This window comes from Monomorium pharaonis, chromosome 2 (genome assembly GCF_013373865.1).
Source record: "Monomorium pharaonis isolate MP-MQ-018 chromosome 2, ASM1337386v2, whole genome shotgun sequence".
In the NCBI taxonomy this organism is placed as follows: Eukaryota; Metazoa; Arthropoda; class Insecta; order Hymenoptera; family Formicidae; genus Monomorium; species Monomorium pharaonis.
In genome coordinates this window covers 27,639,689-27,648,413 of record NC_050468.1, presented here as the reverse complement: position 1 = coordinate 27,648,413, position 8,725 = coordinate 27,639,689, and the positions used below count along the sequence as shown (strand labels likewise).

General features: G+C 38.3%; 1 protein-coding gene and 1 long non-coding RNA gene across 5 annotated transcripts in view; one reads left to right on the top strand and one right to left on the bottom strand.

Annotated features, from left to right (window-relative positions):
- Positions 1-360: 360 nt before the first annotated feature.
- Positions 361-5,472, bottom strand: LOC105838195. Of its 2 annotated transcripts, XR_004962272.1 has the most exons (3): positions 1,399-5,472; positions 1,088-1,324; positions 361-999 (listed from the first exon to the last, which is right to left on the bottom strand). It is a non-coding gene; the product is annotated as an uncharacterized LOC105838195 (long non-coding RNA). The 2 variants fall into 2 exon arrangements; XR_003626786.2 differs by having other exon boundaries at positions 361-1,324.
- Positions 5,473-5,528: 56 nt separating this feature from the next.
- Positions 5,529-8,725, top strand: part of LOC105838196 (potassium voltage-gated channel protein Shaw) — a 17,509-nt gene continuing 14,312 nt past the window's right edge. For 2 of the 3 annotated variants that reach the window (XM_036282579.1, XM_036282578.1), the window contains exon 1: positions 5,529-6,755. The gene's annotated coding sequence lies outside the window, so the exon portion shown is untranslated. The remainder of the gene's footprint in view (positions 6,756-8,725) is intronic. The other variant, XM_036282577.1, reaches the window with a different exon arrangement.

The following is an 8,725-nucleotide window of genomic DNA, read 5'->3' as shown; positions in this document are numbered from 1 at the left end:
ATATTCTGTCAATTATTTAAAGCTTCAATCATGCTTGTAATTTGTGACGCATCAGCGTACATTAATTTTAATGTAAATTTTATTTCTCCTCTATTTCATTAGAATAATAATTAAAATAAGCGTTTCTGTTTCTAAAGAAATCAGATAAAATAAGATTAAAAGCACAAAGAAAATGTTGTTAATCTGTTATAAAAAAAATACAGTTACATGTTTTTCTTATGCATAAATTGAAATAAATGAAAGAAAACGATAAGAAATATTGTTTCAGAGATATTTAATGAAATGTAAAACTAAAAGATGTAAGTCAACATAAAAATCGTTAAAACAAAATATATTTATATGTTTATTATTGTAAATGCATTCTTGTATATATCTTTTTATTGAAATTCCTTGTGTACAATCTTCTCGATATAGAAACAATTTAGGATAAATTATAAGCAATTATATCGCTTACATTTTACAAAGTGTTTTAATACTCTCTTTACTAAGATAATTTTCTTTAAATAAAAGATTTAAAAACTTTAATAATCTTCGTAATAAGGAGATATATTATTGGAGATTGTGTAGCATTCCTCGAAACACACATATCATCTTGACAATCCTTGGTAAGCTCAACGTCGAGGTGAAAAGTCTTCAGCAACGAAAAGATCGTCTGGATTTTAGTTTCGGGGATGAGTATCGTAAAGGGACCCTCACGACACAAAGATTACAATCTCGTATCTGGGTTCTTTCGATGAGTACTCTCTTCAGCGACGGCCAAATGTATAGCCTGTATATCGGTGCTCTTCATTTATCTGTCAGTACTCTGTTACTGTGTGAAGAGTCACTCGTCAGTAAAATCATCGGAAAATAAACACGATTACGAAGAATTGTGGAAAGAGTGCTCGAATATTACTGGAATCGTTACTCATTCTCATTGAGCTTTTTTTCTTAAACATGTTTGACTCACTACAGAAACTTTGTTGCGTCGGTGTTTATTTTATGTTTGCTTGGATTCCGCTTTAATTTAATCGTCACAAAACGTTAATTGCATTTTGCTGAATATTTGAGTTCTGTTTTGTGAAAGATAATCGAATAATGCAATTACCTTTACTTTTCCCTCAGAATTCTGTTATAACGCCGACTCCTTAATTTATAATCGATAAACCAAGTTATCTTCGGCCGTGATAGGTAACATAGTGAACACTACGATACTACCTAACTTAATTGTAGGTAAGTCCCAGCCTGAGGTGCTTCGTCATGTCGCCGGTCAATGTAGTTGATCTAGTGGCAGCGATGAGTTTCTACGAAGTTTCCGGCAAAACGAAACCCTTATCTGAAACTCCTGTTAATAGCGCACGTTCTATTACTATTCAAGTTGCGGAGGCATTCGCCCGGACTTAGAATCTTTATGCATACCTTTAAGGCCACTCCAAAGAATTGGTCTTATTGTTCTTCTTTCTTGTACTAGGAAACGTATTTTTTATCAGTCTCATCTTTCATGTGAACTCCTGCAAATAAATCTCACAGGGGACAAAGCTAAATAATTTAAAGGCACAGTTCTGAGTGCAATTTAAATAAAGCGACAAGATTTTTTGCAGTAAACTCCGGGGACAGTTTCAGTCTCTCCTAAAAAGAAATTTTTTAAACCGATCTTAGACTTGATCTCGACTCTTCTCGAAATTCATATAATAAACATATATGTGCAGTAAAAATAAGATAAAGTAAAATAAATTTAAAAACTGTCACTAAAGCTAATGCCCTTCTCTTTTTCTTTACGTTATTTATATTTATTATTTTTGCACACTCAATTGTTTAATTATAATAATTTTTTGCTTGTAACATTGCTTGTAACATTTGCTTATTTTACTTTATTTTAAACGGAATTCTTTGTTTATTGCTATCTTTCCTGAAATCACTTTCAAATACTTATCATGCTCAATAGCTAATTGCTAGCGATAGTCCAGTCACATATCCTTTTCATCGCTCAAAAACGAGCGATGAGCGATAAATAAAAAGGTAACTTAAGTCATCAGGTCTATAAAAAAACACACACACACACACAGATCAATACTTTCACATCTGCTCGCAAAAGAATTCAATAATCAGTTCACTGATATATAGAGCTCTCACAATCTCTAAATTAATTTTTAATTATAAATAGAGAATTAGAACATCTCAATTAAGTCTTGACCAAAAATGGATAAAGCAACAAAAATGTCAATCTAACAATTTAAAGATTGAAAAACAAAATTTCCAGTCTCAACAAAACTGAGACGTCGGATGAAAAGGAAGAAAAGGAAAAAGAAGAGAAGTGGATGGATTGGCTGTCCTTTCACATCTTCAACGTATGGTAAAACGCATTAGTAAAATTTTGCGTAGACACAACATCAAAGTTATCTTCAAGTCATAAAGAAAGATTTTCCAATTACTTCCTAATCCGAAGGATCAGAGATCACGCTTAAAATCACCAGGTGTATGCAAGATCCCTTGCTATTACGAAAAAATGTACATACATAGGAGAAACCGGGAAAAAGATTAGTACATGAATCAAAGAACACCGGCGGTATACCAAATTCGATTACTTTTCTCAAGCCATAGCAGAACACTAGATGAAAACTGGACACTCCGTAGACTACAAAGCTACAGTGCTAGCTCCTTTGCGAGATTACTTTGCTAGGAAATATTATCAAAGTCTAGAAATTTTGAAACATCATTAATGTTAACTGTGATAAAAGTTATCAGATAAGTCCAATTTAACACACTATTCTTCCGGTTTTTTAGTTAATTAATTAAAACATTAGACGACCTCCTTCCCTTTCTTTCCTTTCTTCTTTTTCCTACCACCACCGGGATAAGGAGTATTTAAGGACGATCACAATCCAAGAGAGTTTAGTCGAAGCTTGCTCCTAGATCTGGCGATAGAAACTGCAACGTTGATTATTTTTTATTTAATTTTTTTTTAATTTTTACTTTTTTTATTTATTTTTTATGTGGAACGTCTTACAAATAATTTCTAAATGTTCTTAAATATTTTTATGTAATTTTATTTATTACAGTCACGCATAAAATCATATCTCAGAATGAATCGAATAAAAGTCTTAAACACATGTAAACAATATAATTAATTAGTTTAATAGTAAAATGCATTTTCAGGAATACGAGAATTAAATATCATTTATATCTGCTTGTAAAATTCCTTTTGATACTTTTGTAATAATATCAGAAAACAAATAAACTGTTATACATATAAAGAAAATAATGATTACGATTACAATTTGCACTAGCGATAAATTATTTGTTATAATATTTAATTTAAAACAAAAAAGTAATAGAAACATGTAATACAAAATTTATAGTTAAAGAATAATAAAATAAACATTGTCTTTTTCATTATTAAAACAGAGAAAAATCCGCAATAATTTCAACAATCTTAACCATATCCGTTCGCGAAGTTTATTAACTTAATTCTTTTAGAAAGAATTAGCTTAATTCCTTCAACGAAGAAGAAAACAGGAATTAAGTTTATAAGCTTCGACTTCGATGTTTCAGAAAGTTCAGAGCAGACAAAAGAGAGATAGTACCGCGGATGATCGGTATTATCTTCGGGTTATCGAACGTTAATCCTCTTCACTCGCGGTTAATGGGTGAGTGTCAGGGTTGTTCTCACGGTGTAAATTTGGTACACAACTCGGGAGTAAAGCTGCCCCTGAGGAGGCAACAGCGCGCAAGCGTAAGCCATCGACCGGTGGAGAAATTCGCTTGAGAGTAGCGAACGCGACCCCACTCGAGAGCAGAGCGACCTATTCCGCACTCGGCCTCAGGATACATCTTGTAAACCTATATGTGAGACATGTCGCGTAAACGCGACACCTCGTGTACGCACGAGAGTATCGTATTTCCAACTTCTTAACAAGTACTTGCACATCCTCCTGTTTCATCGATCTCAGCTCTTTCATCAAATTTGGTTCAAGTCGCCTTGACGAGCAATCCTGATTTTCTGAAGAGACTGATATAATGGTCGTTGGTCAATTAAGGATTTCTCATCTATTATTTGTTTAAAAAATTCGCAGAAATTCTGGAATAATTACATAAAGGTGGAAGAAAAGGAGTATATAAGTTTGAATACAAGTTTAAAATTTACATCCGATATTTTAATTATAGAAAAAAGATAATCTCTGTATGTGTTTCGACTACTACGATTTATTACTCTAGAATATTTATAATATAATTTTTTATTCTATTTATACAAATTTCATGTATTTGTTAGATATTGGTTTTTCAAATACGACACTAATTAATATATTTAAAATATATTTAAAATGCAAAACGTGTAATTTAAATATTTTTATCTACATTTTCTTGAAAATTTTACATGCATTATTTCTGTAAAATTAATTACTTTCCCTTTAATGAAGTAAATTGAAACTTTAAAAAATAATATGATATTTGCATCTGCGGAATATCAATTACTTCTCATATATGTATATATATATTTTTTTATTCTAATTTTTATTTATAAGGACAAATTATAATAATAAAGATATTTTTTTTCGATATTACCTCATTTATATATATGAAAGAGAAAAATAAAGAGATTTATCAAATACTTTTAGTTATTCTGGAACAGATTGTATGTACGTATGTATGTATAGAAGGATAAAACACGAGCAGCGTATTTCCAAGTTATTGAAATATGTGCAATTAATAAAGTATTGATATGTGATGATTTTTATTATAAATTGAAAAGAATACAGAAAAGCAATCAATATGTTCTTACTATAAATTGTAACCCTTCTTTTACACATCTATATCGCACGATATGCAGCAGAAATGAGAAAAAAGGGAAGAGGGAGTAGATAGGAAGAGAAGAGAAGAATAGGACGAAGATAGACGTTTTATGAGCTATAAAAAGGGCGGAAAGACAGGGGTAATTCCGATTTTTCCCACGGGTTTTGATCGTCTCGCCGCGAAAAGTAGCAATCTCGTAGAAAGTTAAATCGAAGGGGCAGTGAAAGAAGATGATCGCGTGACCTAAAAAGAGAATATCCCAACGTAATCGACTTAAATCTCGTCAAATTTGGAATTAAGCAGAGCGAAAACTTTGAATCGTACGATTTTAATTGTGCATGAGACCTTGGGAGAAGATACGGTTAATTTCAGATAGCAATCGATATATTAAATCATATAAAAGAAGTGATATAAGAGGATAATCATGAATTTCACACAGATAATCCTCATTTTATCTGCAAATCCAATAATATCGATTTTTTTTAATTTTACATATGAGATACTTACGTCCATGTCGCACACATACTTTATGAATATTTAATAAAATCTATTAAATATCTAATCTTTTATTCAGATTTGTGGATATTAATTACAAAATATTAAGTTTATCAGCGCAGATTTATGGATATTAATTACAAAATATTAAATTTATCACCACTAAGAAATATTTTGTATTGAAATAATACCATTTTTCAAACAAAAATTAAGTAGAAAAAAATTAAATAGAATAAAATTTTTAATTTTGTACAAAATTTTGTTCGAGAAAATATTTTCCATTAAAACAAATTTGTAGATAACTATAATATACAATTTTATATATTAATTACTCTCCTATACATTGCACATACAATGCTTCTGTCGTTTCTTTTAAATTCTATAATTTTAATTTTTGGACCAATTTTATTATTTAATTTTAATTTATCAAACACATATGTTTCAAGTACCAAAAACAATTATTGAACAGCGAAAAAAGAGATTTGTAATATTTGAAAAATGTAATGACACCGTACGTAAAAAGCCCCAACCATCACAAACCTAAAGTCACGAATTTTTCGGTGAAATATACAAACATTTCGTCTCGACACTAACCGCCTCACACACTGTCCGTGCAATCGCGAAGTAAATCGCCGAAGGCACCGGTAGACTACGAATACGAATAGAATTCGAATACATTTTTCCGCGTTGGAAAATGGTCACGCGGTTCGCGATTTTTCGTAGGGAAAAAAGCCGAGAAGGCGGTTTGGCTTGGTGACTCCGGAGGTAACTTTAAAGTCATCGCCTCGGTCCAACTCGAGGGCCACTTTGACGTACTACGTATACGGCGGATGCGCGCGCTCCACCACCGCTGCACGCCGTCGCGACGCCATCCCCCCACCTCGGGGGACGACGACGCCGCCGTCCTTCGTCGGCAGAGAGACGACGTCGCTTTCGTTGGCGATCTCAGTCCCGTACGCGCGACGTGCCGCAGCCGAGCCGCCTCTCGGAGCCCCTCGTCTCATCCGTCTGTCACACGGGTCGGTCACGGGGGACCGACGCGAGCCGGTCGACGATGGCGAGCCGTCTATGACGGTGAGGTCATCGGGTGAGGGCAACCGCGATGAAGGCCCGACCGTACCGCCGATGATCCATTCGCGAACGCGGCGACAGGGAAAACGCCCTCTGCCTTCGCGGCGCGTTCCCTGCCTGACCTGACCTTTCGCTGAAGACAGAGAGAAAGAGAGCGTGAGAGAGGGTGAGAGAGAGGGTTGAGAGAGAAGTCGAGCGAGAGGGAACTCGTGCTCGTGCGAACGCACCGGACAACGTAGTGTGCCTATTGTGCGAGACCGCCCGTCGTCGTCGTCGACTCGTCGGGGGTGTACCTTCGCGGCGAGCGCCGTCGTCGCCATCGTCGCAGCGCTCGGCGACATGGAGAATGCGGAGGATCGGACCAGTGCCGTCGAGATGTCGCGGAAGACCTCCGAGACATGAGGAGAGCGCGACCGAGGGTGGGTATTCGTCCAGGTGTTGTTCCCCGGATGGGAGGAGAACGAGAAGGAGACCGAGAGTGCGAGAGGGTAACGAAAGAGGGAAAATTGCTCAAGCGTGTTGCCGATCACGAGGATCCCTTATTCGGGAGGGGTGGGAGAGAGCCAGGCAGCGCGAACACGCGCCTGCCCCACGCGAGTGCTCGGAACCCAGCACCGTGTTAAAGCCGCGTTTCACTTCCTTCCTCCCCCTTCCCTCGAGGGGGTTTGCCCCGAGTGAATTATTCGTCCGTCCTTGCGGATTCTTGCGAATCGTCCGTTTGCAATCGTCGTTCTCGCCGTCGGCGTCAATCGCGAAAACCAGCCAGTCGATTCCGCCTGACCTACTCCACTATACTTCTAACAGCGTCTCTCCCATCGATTTCCCTCGGATCGTCGTCCGTTTTTCTCTCCCCTTTCGATCGCGCGCGCGAGGGAGCCGATTCGTGCCGAGTCTCGCCCGACCGGGTTCCAAAGCCTCGCCAGAGTCCGCGCGCGCGCGTCGGAAACGGAATCCGTCGGAAGCGGACCCGAGCGGAAACAGAGAGAGAGCGGATCGCCTGTACGCTACCGCGGATGGCAATGCCGACGAGCGTACGGGAGGCCGCAATATCGGCCACCCTCGTGCACGCAGACTATCGATTCTCGTCGCGCGACAAGGGGGCTGGCCGACCAGCCACCTGACGCCGCCACCGTCATCGTCGCTTTCCCCGATCGACGCTAATTTCCACCCCGGCCATGGACGAACGCCTCGTTAGGCTTTCTCGCCTGCCTGCCTGCCTGCCTGCCTGCCGTAATAAGAAGGGACGAGAACGCGCCTCCCTCGAGCGGGGCCTCGCGCTCATGGTCGATCGTCGGTCGGTCGGAGTGGGCCGCCGCTCTCGCTCTCGTGCACGTGCGAAAATACGTGCGGATGACGTCACGGGAATGCGCCCCGACCTCGAAGATTCGATCGGATTTCGTCGTTGCTAGACATTTCCCGCCGCCGCCACCGCCGCCGCCGTTGCTACCACCGATGATCAGGGTTGATTTAGAATCTCTCGTCCATGCGCGCTAATTCGTGGACTCAGGCACGTCGACCTCGCGCGATGACGACGACAACGACGACGTCGACGACGATGCGATCCGCATTATCGGATGGCGCACGATGGGGGAGTCCGACGTGTATCTTTGATGGTGTTTGGCAGGTGGTCCGCTCGACGTGACGCATCCCGAGCGCGTGATTTGATAATCGAACAAGCCCGACTACTCCGGTCGTCAGGGACTCGTCGCGAGTCGCCACACATATTGTTTAGCCTTTTATAACTTGGCGAACAGTTACAACCTTGCGACAGTCGGCATACAAAGCGACAGCGGGATTGAAAAACCGATACACCTGTCCCTTTGATTTCACTTTTCTTTATTCTGCTTTTTTACGCGGTATAAAAGATTACACAAACGGGCAAACCTGCAGAATACGCGGATCACCTCGCGGACGTTTTTCAAGCTCGGCTATTTCGGGCTACGGCAAATCTTTATTAATGTACACGAAAAGACGTATGCGATATTTCAATCGAGGAAAAACGCAGAGACAAAAGGAATATTGTTACTTTGACAATACTTTTGAGTTTCAAAATCAAAATCTTGAAATAATAATATATTGCGTTAATCAAAAGAATTTATTTAAGTAAAAATTTATGTTAAATTATTTTATATAATTTAATCGAGGAAATGATATTCTTAATTGTTACTTAAGAATAATTTTCTTGAATGGAAAGAGAGGAAAAATATTGGATAGCAAATACCACATGTTCTAATCGAAGTTTATAATTTTCTTGGAGTGAATATAAATAATTGTCATTATATTATATTCTTAAGATAAAAAATAAATATAGTATTAAATAAAGCTATAATATTCAAGATTTTCAAATTCTAAGAAGATTATGTATTGTTCATACATATATACGTATATA